This window comes from Mastigoproctus giganteus, chromosome 10, assembly GCF_048544385.1.
Source record: "Mastigoproctus giganteus isolate SK-2022 chromosome 10, ASM4854438v1, whole genome shotgun sequence".
NCBI lineage: Eukaryota > Metazoa > Arthropoda > Arachnida > Uropygi > Thelyphonidae > Mastigoproctus > Mastigoproctus giganteus.
Window position 1 is genome coordinate 56,993,875 of NC_143584.1, and position 17,635 is coordinate 57,011,509.

Sequence of the window (17,635 nt, forward strand, 5' to 3'; positions counted from 1 at the left end):
CCATTTTAGTTCTTTAGTTTTGATAAGAATGTCCTTTACTTGAGTTTGCTGCCTAATCCATGTGTTTCTCTTCTTATCTAACAGTCTGATTCCCAATATAATTCGTTCTATTCTTCCCTGTGCAGTTCTCAACTTCTCTTCCATTCTTTTGGTGAGTGCCCAAGTTTCACTTCCATAAGTCATGGTGGGGAGTATACATTGGTTCATTATTTTACGTTTCAGACAAACTGGGATATTGCTCTTCAGTATGTGACTATATTTCCTGAATGCTATCCATCCAAAATTTATTCTTCTCTTGACTTCCACCCATTTATCATTATTACAGCTAATAACTTGTCCCAGATAAGTATATGACTCCATCTTTTCAATTACTGCTCCTTCAATCATTATTTCCCTTTCTGTGGCATACTTGTTCATCATTACTTTTGTTTTAGTCATATTCATCTTTAGTCCAAAATCCTTACTAACTGTGCATAACTGATTAAGACTTTCCTCTAATTCTTTGGGATCGTGACTTATGACCACAATGTCATCTGCAAATCGTAAATGGCTATTCAAGGCTTAATACACCTCAATCAGATCACCTCGCAGGTGCCTAGTCTCCAGACACTGTAATTTGCAAAATTTAAGCCTTTCTTCATAAGAGCAACCCTTTGTTTCATTCACTAATCCAGTTGCCCTTTCCTGTACTCATTCCAACAGCTCTACATCCTTCTTAAAATGAGGCCTCCACACTTTTTTTTTTTTTGTTATGTAAACACCAAACACAAGAGGTGTTAGAACGTATAGTATTTAGTACCGTGCTTAGGTTGGAGGTTGAGAAGACGAAAGAAGATATTTGTTGACATTGGACTTGAACTTCTGTAGACTGTAATTTTCAGGAAATACATATGAAGGAAGGTTGTTCCAGAAAACGGCAGTTGAATGAATAAACAATGAATTAACTGTCATTAACAACCCTGCCAACCTTTGTATCATCTGCAAACATTAAGCCTGATATATCTTCATCAATATCATTGATAAATAAACAAATCAACAATGGACCTAAGACCAACACCTGGGGAATTCTGCTAATAACATTAGTCCACATAGAGCAGTGTCCATTGATTACCACTCTCTGCCGTCTCCCACTCAACCATCCCTTTATCCATTGCAGCAACTTGCCCTTAATGTCATACCACTCCAATTTTTACAGCAGTCTTCCATGTGCAACAGTATCAAAAGCTTTCCTGAAATCCAAGTATATGATATCAAAATTATTTTTTGCATCCAGTGCCTTTGTGACCACATTGTAGTATCCAATCAAATTGGGTTTTTTTTTTTTTTTTTTATGTGAACCCGAAACACGAGAGGTATTAGAACCTATAGCACCTATAGTACCGTCCTTGGGTTGGAGGTTGAGAAGACGAAAGAAGATATTTGTTGACATTGGACTTGAACTTCTGTAGATTGTAATTTTCAGGAAATACGTATGAAGGAAGGTTGTTCCAGAAAACGGCAGTTGAATGAATAAATGAGGAAGATGAAAAGTTGGTTCTGTGGGTTTGAAGTTGGACAGTAAATGGATGTTGGCTGGTGGCGGCACGTGTTCGGACTGTTTTGAAAGAAAGAGCCGGAATTATAAAGCCAATTCAAAAGAACAGTGCCCATGGAAGTATCTGTAGAAGAGGCATGCAGCAGAAACAGTGCGTCTATGAGAAAGCAAGTGGAGAGACTCTGTTAGAGATGAATCATTAATTAACCTAACTGCCCTCTTCTGAATGGAATCAAGATGCCTGAGAGAGGTTTTGGGGGCACCACCCCAGATGTGGGAACAATATTCCATGGCAGGGCGGATTTGCGATTTATACAGAGTGAGCAGCTGTTTGGAAGAAAAGTAACGCTGAGAGCGAAAGAGAAAACCAAGTTTTTTAGATGCAGAGGAAGCAATATTTGTAATGTGCTTGTGCCAAGAGAGATTAGAAGTCAGGGTAATCCCCAAAAGAGATATATCATTGAGTTTTAGACTGAGTTTTAGAAGGGTTGAAATCAACTAAGTTGTCTTTTCCCCACTGGAGAATTACCTGAAGATCGGCATTTAAGGAATTGGTAGCAGATTTTCGAGAAATTGCTGATTGAGCAGGACAAGGTTTCTCAAAATGGATGTGGAATGCAATGTGCTATCATCAGCAAAACTATGGATAGGATTTCCAGTCAATGGAAGAGGTCATTAATGTACAAGAGGAAAAGAGTGGGGGAAAGAACTGAACCTTGGGGGACACCGGCATTAGTGGAGAAGTTAGAAGACAGAGAGCCATCTACCATCACCCTCAGTGAGCGATCAGAGAGAAAACTGGATAACCAATTACTAAAAACAGTTGGCAAACCATAAGATGGAAGCTTGTTTAGAAGACCTTTATGCCAAAAACGATCGAAAGCCTTTGAGATGTCAAGAACAACTACTTGTGTTTCACCGAACCTTTCCATTGAATTATTCCATAAATGGGTAACATAAGCCAGAATATCACCAGTGGATTGACACTGACGGAATCCATACTGGCGATCGGTGATCAGACAGAAGGTTTCTAGGTAGTTTGAGTTGGCGGTTAATTGATTTCTCCATTACTTTAGAAAAAGTAGAAGTTATTTTTTGGTTTTTTTTTTAGGAGCATTAGCAACTAAGGCCATATTGTTCCGTGAATATGCGGTGGTCATTCCTGACCTTTCCGCATCCTTCGTATTTGGTGGTGATGGGCTTGAACTTTGGTCTAATCAAGAAGCGTGTGCTACTCACTGCTGCTCCTTCCCATCTGGCTACGTAGGCACCTAAAAGTAGAAGTAATTGCAATGGGACGATTATTGGATCGGAGGGATTTGTCACCCATTTTAGGAACTGGCTGGATATGAGCAAATTTCCAAGCAGCAGGAAAAACAACTTTGGAATAAGAAAGTGAAAAAAGGTGGCAAAGAATTGGAGTAAGTTTAGGAGCACAAGTTTTGAGAACAAGTGGAGAAATACCATCGAGACCTGGAGCTTTTTTAGCATCAAGATTCTTCAAAATCCTTTTGACGGAAGACCACAGGAGGCATTGAATGAAGCATGTTGGGAATGGTGGGAGGTGTTTTACCAAGATCATTAATACATGATTTGGAAGAAAAATGGGATGCTAGCAGGTCAGCTTTATCACTTGGCTGAAGTGACAACAGAACCATCTGGTTTGGACAGAGGTGGGAGCAGAGATGGGCAAAAGTTGCGGTCAATAGCTTTGGCAAGAGACCAGAATGCTCAGCTACCATTAGGGCAAGAAGCAAGTTTTCTACTCTTAGCCTGTTCAAACTCTAGTTTGGACTGATTAATAACTGCTTTACAATTATTGTGAGCTTTGGAGTAGGCAGAAAATGAAACTGGAGAATTAGAAACAAGCCAATTACGATATGCAACATTCTTCTCTTGAACAGCAAATTTATTGGAAAACCAAGGTTTAGATAAAGGACGAGATTTTAAAGTGGAGTGTGGGATAAAGGATTCCATTCCTGCAAGAATAATTTCACTGACACGATCTGAGCAAACGTTGACATCAGAAGTTTTGAAACAGTAATCCGACCAAGGAAAAGAAGAAAAGAAGTCTCGCAGGTCTTCCCATTTTGCATTCTTGTAATGCCAAAGAACACGAGTTTGGGAATACCCATGAGATAAAGGTTCCATTGGAGAAGAGACAATCACCAAGTTGTGATCTGAAGTGCCTACAGCATCTCTCACTTCGACCGTGTACTTAGAACGGTTGTTTGTGAGAAAAAGATCAAGCGTATTGGCTGTATGATTAGGATTGTCCGGTATTCTTGTAGGTAAATGAACAATCTGTGCAAGGTCATTAGTAATTGCAAAAGCCTCAGCATCTCGAACAGCTGGGTCTGTGTGACTAGAAAACGGAAGCCAGCTGGAGTTGTGAACATTAAAATCACCAAGACAAATTACCTCACTGTTAGGAAAGTTGGACTGGAGAAAGTCAAGTTGCAAAGAGAGGAAGTCAAAGAGCTCCAAGTGATTAGTGCAGTTGGGAGAACGGTAGAGACAACAGATGAATTTGACACAATGAGGTAGAGAGATTTTAAGCCAGAGAAGATCAAAGAGAAAAGATTCCAAATTGCCAAGTCTCTGACAGGGAATATCAGAACGGACATATGCACAAGTACCACCTTTGAGGCGAAAGGAATACTGCTAATATTTTGATCATCCGAGATGAGCGGTAGCTGAATCAACCAATAACTGAGATTCTGTCAGAAAAGTACATGGGGTTTGGCAGACTGCAAGTGGAAATGGACATTGTTGAGATTAGAATTGAGACCACGTATATTTGTGAAATGAATTAGGAAGTGCTTGGGAGGTTTAGATCTTTTTGCAGATAAGCTTGTTCTATTAGTTTGACAATTCATGGTGTATTCAATAGTAAGAAAAAGTGGGTGGGACATGCTGTATGAAGTAATGAAATTTTTGGATATGGCGTACATATGGTTAGAATATATCCAGATCCTTGACATGACGTGGCCTCGACAATGCGCCCTGCATACACACTACTCAGACTCCCTCCAGTCACTATCTGGCAGAGTAGAGGTAGCAAGATTATACACTAGCTGATCCGGAAGCCTCCTAGAGAGTTACCAATAGGTTCGGTCCGGTGTACTAACTAGCGGCTGGTCTGCGAACACCATTTTAGAGCTGTACCCTCGAAATGTAAGGAAGTACCAGTATTATAAAAGAATGGAGATTTGTCTATGGTTAATGTATATAAATGTCAGTATAAAAGGTTAAGAAAAGAGTATGTTAGTGCCATAAATAATGCTAAGAAAGTTTCTTGGCAGAAATATGTACGTGAGCAAGGATTGAGAGACCTATGGTCTATTTTTAAGTTAATTTCAGGAAAGGTCTGTTTTAGTTCAGTTTGCCATACTGTAAGAAATGGGAATGTGGACCCTGAATTGGGAGCAGTCTAACATGGTTCTGGATGAGTTGTCCCTATAATAGAGAATACTGAGTTAATAGCTGTATTCCCTATAATAGAGAATACAGTGGGGCATGGTCATAGGTAATGCAGAATATCGATCCCAGGTAGAGGCATGTTTATTTTCATATGAAGAAGTCCATGATGCAATTGCACAGGCTGTGGATGAGTAGTCACTGGGGCTAGACCGCATTAAAGTTAGTCTTAAAACAAACTTTCCAATTAAGATCAGAGGTATTTGTACAATTGTACAATACATGCCTTGAGCAGGGTGTCTTTCCCAGAGAATGGCGCTATTGAGATTGATTATTAAAAGTTCTAATAAATTACCTCTTGAACCTAGACCAACCTATTGCCATGCTAACTGTGATAGCAAAAGTTTATGATAGGCTATGTATTAGTCGTCTTATGATTATATACAATGACAATTGTATGTCCTCAAATAACCAATATGGTTATAAACAAGGAATGTCTACAGAGGATGCCTTCTATTGGGTTGTAAGGTATGTACAGGAGTACTCAGGGAGGTATATGCGCCCCCGTAGCCAGGTGGGAAGGAGCAGCAGCAGTGCGTAGCATACGCTTCTTGATTAGACCGGGGTTCGAGCCCGTCACCACCAAATACGGAGGATGCGGAAAGGTCAGGGAATGACGAACGCATATCCCGGAGCAATATGGCCTTAGTTGCTAATGCTCCTAAAAACCAAATAACAAACATAACAAACAAACAGCGAGGTATGTTCTAGGTATTTTTATGGATTTTCATGGTGCCTTCGACATGCTCTGGTGGGCGGGCATCCTGTCGAGGATCAGACTGGATTTTCTGATGCATTGTTTTCTGTGTACAAGCAGTATTTTTCTGATCTTAAAATTATTGTGAGAACAGAGTAGACAGAAATAACAAGAGATATACAAAGACAATGTCCTCAGGGCTCGGTTATAGGTCCCCATGCCTGGTACATTGTTCTGGATGAATTTTTGAATCAGAATTATGTTAGGGTGGATATTATTGTATATCCCGATGACCTGCTACTACTGGTCTATGGTAATGCAAGATCTCAGTTAGAGGAGAGAGTGTCTCAAGTTCTGGGAGACTTGTTGGAATGGTCAGAGCAATATATGCTTCAAATTTCAAAAACCAAGGCAGCTCAGATGCTCCTGAAAGGGCATCTTAGTATGAATAAAAGTCCTCTTGTGAAGGCCAACAATGGAGGCCTCATTTGAAGAAGGATGTAGAGCTGCTGGAACGAGTACAGAGAAGGGCAACAAGATTAGTGAATGGAACAAAGGGTTGCCCTTACGAAGAAAGGCTTAAGTTTTGCAAATTACAGTGTATGGAGACTAGGCACCGGCAAGGTGATCTGATAGAGGTGTATAAAGCCTTGAAGGGTTTGAGCATGCTCAATGCTGATGGGATTCTTCCTCTTGCTCAGAATAATCACCTGAGAGGGCATAAATTCAAATTGAGGAAAGACAGATGTAGGATAGATGTGCGGAAATTTGCCTTTAGCCAGCGGGTAGCTGGATGGTGGAACAGACTCCCATCCCTTGTTGTGGAAGTTGATAGCCTAAATAAATTTAAGGCTCAGTACAGGTATTTGGAATGAACGGAGGGGTGAAGTGGAAGTTTTTTTTTTTTTTTTTTTTTTTGGCTGATGCTGTATAAGCTTGCTTTTTTGTATCATATGCCTCTACTAATGGTAATGTATCTATCAGATATGGGATTGTTGTGCTGGATAGGAGAACCTGGCTGGGGGTGTTTATAGGAGAACAGATGAATTTTCTTGAACATGCCAAATATTTGAAGGGTAAAATAAGAGTGTTGTATGCCAAGCTCAGAAGAGTGTTGAGGACTGACTTGGAGGATAAAGGGACGAGCGTTAAATCTGCTATATGATTGCCTTTTCATCCTGTCGTGACTTATGCTTCTGTATAGAATAACTTGGCTGCATAGAATAACTCACCCACATGTAAAAAGGCATATATTACAAGCACAAAGGTTTGTTCTCCCATCACCAGGGCCTGTCGCATGATCTTTTTAAAGATCATGCGACAGGCCCAAACTGTAAGCCTTAAAAAAAATTTAAGGCTTACAGTTCTGGATATTATGTCATGTCCCAAGAAGAGTAGGCAGTACTCTGGAAATGACATTAAAGAAGAAAAGAAGAGAATTATCATGTTGGAAAAGGAGAGAATTGTCATGTTGCTGATGTGGCAACAACGATGAGAAAATTCTGAGAAAGGGCATACAACTTATAAATTTATACCAAATGCAGAGATAATTTAATGCCAGAAAGATTGTTTGAGCTAGGCCTAACAGCCAGTGGATCGTGTACATGTGGCTTAGAGGAGACTTCTGAGCATATATATGATGTTGAGTTGTGTGGACTACCTAGATTTGAGAATGCAATTAGAGATCTTAATAGGAAATTTGGAGCAGCTTGGTCTTGGAGCCATGTTTGTGGACCAGAATATTTTTTCTCATTTTAATAATTTTGTGGTAGCAATGTTTAAAAGGAGAGCAGAATTCTGGCTGGATAGTGGACACCTGCCTCCAAGTGGCAGGAATGGTAACCCGGTCTATTGGGATAGGCAGGGTGATGACGAGCAATGAAAATCTAATGTTATATCTCCCTTGACTGGGGCTAGTGGTGATGTGCTCTCCTTAGTTTGTATTTGAGTTGAGTTGAGTTTATTTAGCTTCTTTTTTTTGATTTATAAAGTTTTAACACAGTCATTGTAACAAAACACCAAGTCAAGATCCACTTATAAACTTCGGTTTGGAGGGTGGATCTGGCAGGTGGTATTAGCATTAGCATTAGCATTAGTAGAGGCATTTGATGCAAGAAAGCAAGCTTATGCAGCATCAGCCAAAAAAAAAAAAAAAAAAAAGTAACATAAATAAATAAAAATAACCACTTCCACTTCACCCCTCTGTTCGTTCGAAATACCTGTCCAGCTGAGCCTTAAACTTATTTAGGCTATCAACTTCCACGACAAGGGATGGAAGTCTGTTCCACCCACCAACCACCCGCTGGCTAAAGGCAAATTTCCGCACATCTATCCTACATCTGTCTTTCCTCAATTTGAATTTATGCCCTCTCAGGTGATTTTTCTGAGCTAGAGGAAGAATCCCATCAGCATTGAGCATGCTCAAACCATTCAAGGCTTTGTACACCTCTATCAGATCACCCCGCTGGTGCCTAGTTTCCAGACACTGTAATTTGCAAAACTTAAGCCTTTCTTCGTAAGAGAACCCCTTTGTCCCATTCACCAATCTAGTTGCCCTTCTCTGTACTCGTTCCAGCAGCTCTACATCCTTCCTGAAATGAGGCCTCCAGGCCTGTATACAGTACTCTAGGTGTGGCCTGACCATTGCCTTATACAAGGGAATAATCACCTCCTTATCCCTGCTAGAAAAATTCCTATATATCATTGACAATACACCATGAGCTACTCTTGCAGCTCGTCTGCACTGCTCAGAGAACTTCATATCTGCCTGCACCACCACCCCCAGGTCCCTTTCATTCTCTACCACTGTCAGTGTAGTACCACAGAGTTGATACGTTGCTCTGGGGTTGCTGTTTCCCATATGTAGTACTTTACATTTGTCAATGTTAAACTTCATTTGCCACCTCGAAGCCCATCTGCTCAACCTTTCCAAATCCTGTTGCAGCAGCATAGTGTCAGTAGTGTCCTTGACAACCCTGCCAACCTTCATATCGTCTGCAAACTTGGACATTAAGCCTGATATACCATCATCAATATCATTTATAAATACAGAAAACAATAAAGGCCCCAATACTGAACCCTGAGGGACTCCACTAATAACATTAGTCCACGATGAGCAGTGTCCATTGATTACCACTCTCTGTCTTCTCCCCCTCAACCACCCCTTTATCCATAGCAGCAACTTGCCTCCAATGCCACACTGCTCCAATTTGTGCAGCAGTCTTCCATGTGCAACAGTATCAAAAGCCTTTCTAAGATCCAAGTATATAATATCAAAGTTATTCCCTGCATCCAGTTCTTTTGTGACTGCATCATAGTATCCAATCAAATTGGTCAGACAAGACTTCCCCTTAACAAAACCATGCTGTGTCCTAGCTATAACTGAAGTCTTGTCTAGATGATCCTGCAGTGCTTCTTTCACCAGTGCCTCCATTAATTTTCCGGGAACAGAAGTTAAACTCACAGATCTATAATTGCTTGTGTCAGCCTTTGATCCTCCTTTGTGAATTGGGGTCACATTTGCACATCTCCAGTCAATGGGTACCTCCCCTGAGTCCAAGGAAGCTCTCATAATTATGGCTAAGGGTTTGCTTACCTCCTTTGCTGCCTCCTTTAATATAACTGGATAGATCCCATCCACCCCAGGTGCCTTTCTTGTGTTTATCTTCAACAATTTCTCCTCCACTTTGCTCTCAGTTATTACAAGATTCTCTAGCTTACTGCTAGAGTTGAATACACCTCTGGCATTCCCCTCGCTGAATAACTCCTCATGTGTGAATGTCGATGCAAAATATTCATTTAGTTTGTTAGCTACCCGAGCAGGGTCATCAACAGTTGACCCATCGATCTCAAGTGGACCAATCTGATTCATCCCCTTCCTTCTAGAGTTTACATAAGTAAAGAACTCTTTGCTGTTTTTCTTCGCATCCCTTGCCAAGGATCTCTGGTAATCTGCCTTCGCCTGCCTAACCTCCTTTGTAACTTGGTTACAGATCAACTTGTATCTATCATAGGCGTCCGTGTCACGTGTTAATTTGTATGTATCCCATGCATTTTTCTTCTCTGCCATATGCCTCATTAGTTCGTCTGACATCCATTTTGGCCTAAACCTTGAACAATATTTCTTAGTTGGTATGTAAAGCCTAGTAGCTTCCACGATAAGTTCTTTGAATGCTTCCCATTTTGAATTTGCTGTTGGCAATATCATCAGTTGATCCCACTGTATAGAATTTAAATACTGTCTCAGTCCATTGTAGTCGCCTTTACGAAAGCAATACCCCTTCCCTTTACCCCTAATGGTAGTTACCTCTTTGAGTAACTCCCACTTCAGCACACTGTGATCACTGCCACCAAGTGGTTCATTTATCTGCAGATTCTTAATGCATGAAGAATCACTACTGATAATCAAATCAAGAGTATTACTCCCTCTAGTTGCCTCCCGAACATGCTGATGTAGAAAACAATCATCCAATAAATCCACAAAAGCCTTGCTACTGTGTGAGTGACCAGCCCCCAAATTCCAGTCAATATCTGGGAAATTAAAATCCCCCATTATAAGACTCTCTGATTTACTGGCCCACTCTATTTCTCCGAACAGTTTCTTATTATACTCATCAGAGTCATTAGGCCTATAGCACACTCCTACTCTCAATTTTGATCTCCCAATGCTTATGTCACACCAAACTGACTCGACACTGCACTGTCCAGCGATGTCGACTGGCTTCACTTCCTTGGATTTTATGTGTTTTTTAACTAATAGCATAACCCCTCCTCCCTTCCTATCCTGTCTATCCTTTCTGTAGACATTGTACTCCCCAAATTCCAGTTCTGCATTTCTTATATCTGTGTGACACCACGTCTCTGAAATCCCCACAATATCTGCTTTTGATGTTTTGAGCAATACCTCAAATTCATCAAATTTATTTACTAAACTCCTAGCATTGGTGTACACACAAGTATACATGCACCTGTTCTTTTTCTTAGCTACCCTAACACAACCCATGTGTTTACTTGTACCCCAATGATTCCCAGCAGTCTCTGAAATATCCTGCATCTTTTTGTATTTCTGTATTTTGAATGTACGTATGTAACAGTACCACAGATAAGGTTAGGGAACCAAAGGCTGAGGATCAGAATGCACCGACTAAGAGAGCAAAGAATGGGATAAGGAACTTTTCATGTATGTGAATGCAAAACATACTGGGCATGGGAAAGTCTTAGATAACCCAGTTGATGCTGCTGATGAATTGAATAAGTACTTTGCATTGGTCTATATTGATGAAAGACCCTTCATGTTGAAGAGAGGCTGTGCAAGTGAGGCTCAACCATATGAAATTAGTGATTTTGAAATTACACATGACTGTTTAGATAGAAACACTCTCGGAGTCGGTGTCTTATCCCGATAATTTTGAGGGAGACAGGTAGAGAGTATTGAACCAGTGAGTGAAGTTAATTATGTGGGCATAATTGGACTTGGGAGAGATTCATTTGGATTGGAGAAGTGCTAACATATTGCCTATATGTAAAGGTATTTCTAAGAGTGCAGTCAGTAACTACAACTGGTTAGTCTGACTTCAGTGGTAGGGAAAATCTTAGAGGGCATTGATTAAGAATGTAATTCAATAATATTTTGAAAGACATGGCATTCCGAAAGACACCAACATGGTTTTGTTAAGGGAAAGTCATGTTTAACTAACCTAGTAAGCTATTTTGACACAGTTACTTATGAATAGAAAGATTCATAAGTAATGGTGGCTGCAGAGCAGAAGGCAGATGGTTGTGACCAGTGGGTGTTCTTCAGATTGGTGTAATATCAGAAATGGATTCCTGCAAGGATTGGTTCTTGGACTACTCTTTCTTATTTTCACAAATGGCATTGACGAAGGAATAAAGGGTGCAATGTCAAAATTTGCAGATGACAATAAAGATTGAGAGAGTTGTTAAAGATAATTACCAAGCAACACTCCTTTAGGATGACTTGAATAGGCTTCAGCAATGTTTGGAAACGTGGCAGCTATGTTTTAATGCAGCAAAATGGAAAGTCTTATACACTTGGGGAATAACAATCTCAAACCAAAATAACCTATGCACTTGGTGGGGGTTGAATTAAAAACAATAAAGGAAGAACGGAATCAGCGGATTATGATGGTTTCTTAGTATTGTAAAGAGGCAGCCAGAAAAGCCTGTGGTTGTCCTATCAATGATTTATCATCCAATATTCTGTAGAGATTGGGAGGTCCTAATCCCACTGTATTAAGCAATTGTAAGACCACATGGTATTGCATAAATTTACATTCCCCCAGACAAAATTTAACAATCTTATTGTGCAACTTCTGTCTCTGGTGTGTTTATTTGCCGATTTCATTGGATATCATTCATTGTGCGGATCTCATACTATAAATATGAGAGGACAACTAATTGAGGCATTCCTTGATGATCACCACTTAACATTTGAACACGGGCTCTCAACATATATTCATTTGCTTACAGGTTTCACATTTGCAATATACTAGACCATATGCATATCATCTCTTTTTCCAATCATAGAATGGACAGTATTGAATAATCTGTTCCTCAGTGATTGCTTTCCTATCATATGTTTGATTCAGATACAGGAAATACCAATCCTTGAAAAGTATAATATTTGGAATTTCAACAATGCAGAGTGTCATAATTATTCCACTCGGGTACTCTTCGACTGGCACAATGTCCACCATCAACCTAGTGGTGATGTAACTGGACACATCACCTCTCGCATACTAACTGCAGAAGATTCTTTTATTCCGAAGCATGTACATTGGAACAGCTCGTGGAATGTACAACGAGCCAATGCCAAGCTTGAAAAAATAAGTGGTCTTGGTACCTGTTTCAAAAGTTTCTGACTATCACTAATATATTTAAAAAAAAAAAAAAACTTAAAAGTCAAACCTTGACAGGCAGATCAGACAGAAAAATAAATGTGACAGCAGATTACCTTTGCCTCAACAATTACTAAAAATACTGACTTGTAAATCTAGAAAAAAATTTATGCTTCTTAGTGGTAAATTCCTACCATCTCCTCCAGCAATTGGTTTGAATGAACATGACCTGTTCTCTCCTCCAGAAATCTTAAATGCTCTAGCAGACTATTACTTTGCTGTGTCTGCTTCCACATTATACTCTTCTTCCTTTGAATTCATCAGAGCAGATGCAGAAAAGTAGAGTCAACTTCTCAACAAATCTTTCTCTTAAACATAATCAACTGTTATTCTTGTTGTAGAATTCAAAAAAGCTTTGAACAGATCACCAAATAGTGCAACAGGACCAGACAGTATCCATTACAGTATGATTTATAATTTGTACAAAAGTGACCTACACATCTTGTTGCCTTTCTATAATATGATTTTTTCAGAAAGTGCCTATCTTCACTCCTCTCAGCATTCTTTTATTTGTGCCATACCAAAACTGGACAGTTTTGGTATGGCACAAATATTCTCTAGTCCAAAATTACAGACTAGTATCACTGACAAGCTGCTTAAACTAAATCTTTGAACAGATGATATAAAATATTTTAACTGACCATCAGTATAGTTACTGCAAAAACATGGCTACCGTTGATGCACTCCTTAAGATTGGATCCCACATCCATAATGCATGTCATGAGACAGTACCTAGTTATAGTCAGCTTGGATGTGGAAGAAGGTTTTGACTTTATTTGGCATCATGGGGTTCCTTATGGATGTGCATCATATCAAGCTGAGCACCTACTTCCCTCAAATAATTCAGTTTCATACACCTTGGTATTTTTCAAGTGTACTATCAGAATGCCCTATCAGTATCTCATGTTTAGGTGGAAGGGTTTCGTACCTATTGCAGCCCTATTTGCAATCTGTATTAATAGCTATTGCAAAAGACATTCCCAAAACCATTGAAGTCTATATGTATGCAGATAACCTGGCCATATCCTGTCATTCACAGAGCAGAACCAATATTAAAAGACAGGTCCAACTCATAATATTTAAACTAGAATCCTGGACCTTAAATAATGGCTATTGCTTATCTGAACAGAAATTCACCACTACTCCCCTTTGCCAATGATCCAGAGCTTCAAATTAATAATATTCCAGTTCCACTTGTTAACATTTTCCATTTTTTAGGCTTAATACTAGACAACAAACTAAATTTTCAGGCCCATGTAACACCTGTGAACCATTTGTCCAAAGAAATTAAATATACTCATAGTCTTTATCATCTGTGTCTTCTGATGCTGAATGTCATACCTTATAGCTTTGTAGAACAATGATCAGATCTTGTCTAGACTACGGATCTCCATTTTATGATTCTGCCAGGAAACTACTTTACAGACATTAAATACCATCCAACACAGTGCCTCAGAAATGCTCTGGAAGATTTCAAAACCAATCCAGTATAAAGCTTGTGGAAGATGAACCTCCATTACATCTTCATTGGAAAATATTAGTCTTGCTCCATCCTCCTGGTGCCAAGCAGTACTTTCTAAGCAATTCTAGTGCAATTATCTGGTGTTTTTTTCATCCTAGGGCAGGTACTAGTTTCTTTCACAAAACCTCCTCCGCTTGCAACGTTACTGCTGACTGCCCGCAATGTTACTGCCTCTCTCTCTCTCTCTCTCTCTCTCTCTCTCTCTCTCTCTCTCTCTCTCTCTCTCTCTCTCTCTCTCGCTAACAGTGTCACTGCTACACCCTTCTGCATCATTACTGCTACTTTTTCTAGCAACATACTGCTCTCCTGATCACCTGGTCACTAGTTGGCACTGCTCTTGCATAAATGTGGTGGGGCCGGTAACCTGGGAGAAGGAAGTCCCTCTCTCAGGGCTAAAAGGAGCAACAATGGGTTGCGATGCATATCCACCATGATCATGTTACTGAGATCATGTTCCATAGAATGGAAGTCAAAGTCACATTGAACTCCTCAAAAGGAGTGATAAATGAGTGGGATTTAATGAACATCACTGATAGTCACGGAATTACAGGAACAGAAAGTAACTCAAGCAAGGCGAATTATGATCTGGAATGACAATAAACTTGTTCTAACACAAAATAACATATTGACCTTTAGTCCACCTAATTTGGCAACCTCAGTTAAGGTAGGCTATCTGCATTGCTGAGTCTGTTAGTGCATTCCAAATCCCTTAAGATGTTTCAAATGACAAATATTTGGTCATTCTCAAACAACATGCGGGGGTGAAATTGTATGTACTAATTGTTGGTGAAAAGGTCATTCTCAAGCAGAGTGTGTAGCAAAGTCTCCAGAATGGCCAAATCGCAAGAGGGGTCATCCAGCTTATTTTAAATTATGTGACCTGTGGAAAATGGAAAAAAAAAAAAAAAAAAAAAAAAAAAAGATACAAAAGTATAAGATCGAAAATAAAGTATCATACCAGGAAGTAAGAAAGCAAGTTAAGATAACTATGCCAACTGTGCTTCTGCTACCTTAAAATTTTCAAGCTGTTATGATCCAAATAGAGGTGTCAATCCCTCCTAACACATCCATTGCGTAATGTGCACAATCTTGTGATATTGATGAATCAACCTGCTAACAAACCTGTTTTAATTGATGAAATAAGCAATACCCCATCTGTTCCACCTAAAATTACACCAAGTGATAAAGTACCAAGGAAACCACAAAGCAATATGCCACTGAATTGCCACAATCAAATTCAAGCACCATGGACAATGAAGATGCAAATGCACAAGACAAAACAGTCCTTGATCTTCTTGCCGAAGACGACATGGAGACTGGATGTTTGTGTATTGGAATCAATGATGTAGAAGAGAGTACAGATTACAGACACCCTTTTTTCTTAGAAAAGATAGGAGCAAATATGACTGTCAAAAGCAAACTGCTCTCTCTGACAAGGAACAGACATAATGCAACACATCGTACAGTGTAAATGCAGAGGTTTACGCAGTAATACTGATGATATCTATAATTTGATCTCACAATATAATCCTGTAACTTTTGCTTACTAACTTAACTCCACACTAACTTATTCGATTAAAAATTTTACTGCTTACAGGAAAGATAGAAACTACAAGCTCCACACAAGGAGGCATTGTAATTTTAGTAGATTATTAAATGCATGCTAGAAATATTTCACTTCATACCCACTTAGAAGCTGTTGCAGTACGTGTAGCAATGGGACAAGTGCTAACTCTAGTCGTGTTGTACCTTTCACCTAACAATTTCTACATGTCAAAAGAATTTAGATCTTATAAAACAAATGCTATCACTTTTTTGGTTTCTTGATGACTTCAATGCACATCATCCACTGTGGGGATCTGCCCACATGAACCATAGAGGACACTTTATAGAAAAGATACTAAACCAGCTGAACCTAACATTGCTGAACACTGGTCATAACACTTATACTCACTGTCCAATGGGATTTATGTCAGCAGTTGACTTATCTGTTAGGCACCTCCATAGCCAGGTGGGAAGGAGCAGCAGTGCGTAGCACACGCTTCTTGATTTGACCCGTCACCACCAAATACGTAGAATGCGGAAAGGTCAGTGAATGACCACCGCATATCCCGGAGCAACATGGCCTTAGTTGCTAATGCTCCTAAGAACTAAATAACAAACAACAAGACTTATCTGTTTGCCCCCCCCCCCCCAATTATTATAAATTATAGGTTGGAGAGTTTTAAATGATTGCACAGCGTTGATCATTTCCCAATCGTATGCAGAATTCAAACAATGCATCGGATAATACAGAAATTCTTTAAAGCAGATTGGGGAAAGTATTCTGCCTCCATCTCCTTTGATAGCCAATTGATAAAACTAGGGTCCATTGACAATGTCACTGAGCACATTACTAAGCAAACAATGGCAGCAGCTTCTGAAGCAATGCTACAGTTTTCTGTTTTCAAACACAGAAACTTTAAACACTGGACGCTTGTACCATAACTAAAAAGGAAAAAAATAGTCTGGAACCTGTTTCATAAGTTTCCAACCACCAATAACCTAATCTATATATATAAAATGCTTAGGTATGCTGCCCAAATTTTCCAGCTGCTAATTGTTGCCAGCACCTGTTCACGGGGTTCACCTCGCATGACCACCATTCCAGGCATTCTTTATTAATGCCCAGAATGGTGGTTTTTGTACTAACTTTTTTCGACCCAAGAAAGGCAACCTATGCCTGAAAGCTATCAATGTATGTTTATTTTATCTGTTTTTAATTTTAATAAACTGTTCTAAGGTTTAAGAAGTGTAAAAATGACTGAATAGTGTGTAAGAACTTCGAAAAAAATGTAGAAGAAATGCTAATGAAACATTAGAGGAGAGATCTAATAGACTAAGAGAGACTCTGCGGACACAAAACATTGAAAAAAGAGAAGCAAGATTGGAAATGAGAAGACAGGCCAAATGCCGTAGGACTAATCAAATAGAAGTACCGGATGCGAATAATCAACAAGCTGTAATTAATGCGAAAGAGCACGACATAGGAAATATGTGTTACAACTGTGAGTATTGCAATGCAAGATATTGGGGGACATGAGTTAAACACATTGAATAAATACCCTAAATGCTGTCATGATGGAAAGGTTTCACTCGACCCACTGTCTGAGACGCCTACTCTGTTACAAGAGCTGCTTACAGGGGATATACGTGAAGCAAATAACTACAGAGAACATATACGAGAGTAGAACTTGGCAATGGCGTTTGCATCAATAGGCGCAGAGATTAAATCACCTCGAAATGTTCCATACTGTTTTAGAATACTTGGCCAGATTTACCATTTGATCTCACCGCTATATTGAAACGAGGCAAATAAGCCAGGATATGGACAACTTTATTTTTGATTCTACTGAAGCAACAACAAAACAACTTGAAAAAGAATCAAACCAAGGGTGTGTAGCTGAAGTAATGCAACAATTGGACGAGATGCTGCGACAAGTTAA

The 17,635-nt window shown here is 39.5% G+C and overlaps 1 protein-coding gene across 1 annotated transcript in view; it reads left to right on the plus strand.

Annotated features, from left to right (window-relative positions):
• Positions 1 to 17,635, plus strand: part of Maf1 (repressor of RNA polymerase III transcription Maf1) — a 296,764-nt gene that overhangs the window by 202,037 nt on the left and 77,092 nt on the right. The gene's annotated exons all lie outside the window — the stretch shown is intronic.